This window comes from Aptenodytes forsteri, unplaced genomic scaffold (assembly GCF_000699145.1).
Source record: "Aptenodytes forsteri isolate BGI_AS27 unplaced genomic scaffold, ASM69914v1 Scaffold147, whole genome shotgun sequence".
NCBI lineage: Eukaryota > Metazoa > Chordata > Aves > Sphenisciformes > Spheniscidae > Aptenodytes > Aptenodytes forsteri.
The window spans coordinates 298,062-298,487 of NW_008795320.1; the positions used below are offsets into that span (position 1 = coordinate 298,062).

At 68.5% G+C, this 426-nt stretch overlaps 1 protein-coding gene across 1 annotated transcript in view; it reads left to right on the plus strand.

Moving 5' to 3' along the window:
- TMEM59L (transmembrane protein 59 like) overlaps positions 1-426 on the plus strand; it is a 7,442-nt gene that overhangs the window by 776 nt on the left and 6,240 nt on the right.

The following is a 426-nucleotide window of genomic DNA, read 5'->3' on the forward strand; positions in this document are numbered from 1 at the left end:
CTCCTCCTCCTCCCCCTGGGCCCGCTTTGGGGTGCTGCCATAAATAAGGCTAATGGGCAGGGCAGCGGCGAGGCAGCGCGCGCGGGGCCAAGCCTGCGCCTTTTATGTCTTTTAAACCCTGGGAAATCAAAGCCGTAAATCTGGGGCGTCAGGGAGAGCCCAGCGCCCTGGCTGGGAAGGGGCCCTGCGGAGCGAGGGTGCGGGTGGGATGCACGAAGGCGACTCGGGGAGGCCCCGAGGGCCACGGAGGGTGGCACGCCTGGGTCTGGTACTGGCTGGGGACAGTCCCTGTGGGGGTGCTGGCCTGGGGGGCAGTGAGGCTCCGGTGCTGCTGCTCGCTGGTGGGGATGTGCTCTCAGCGCCAGGGCAGCCCCGTCCCTCTGCACCCCTGTCTCTGTGTGCCACCAGGGCCACTGCGATCCCCAG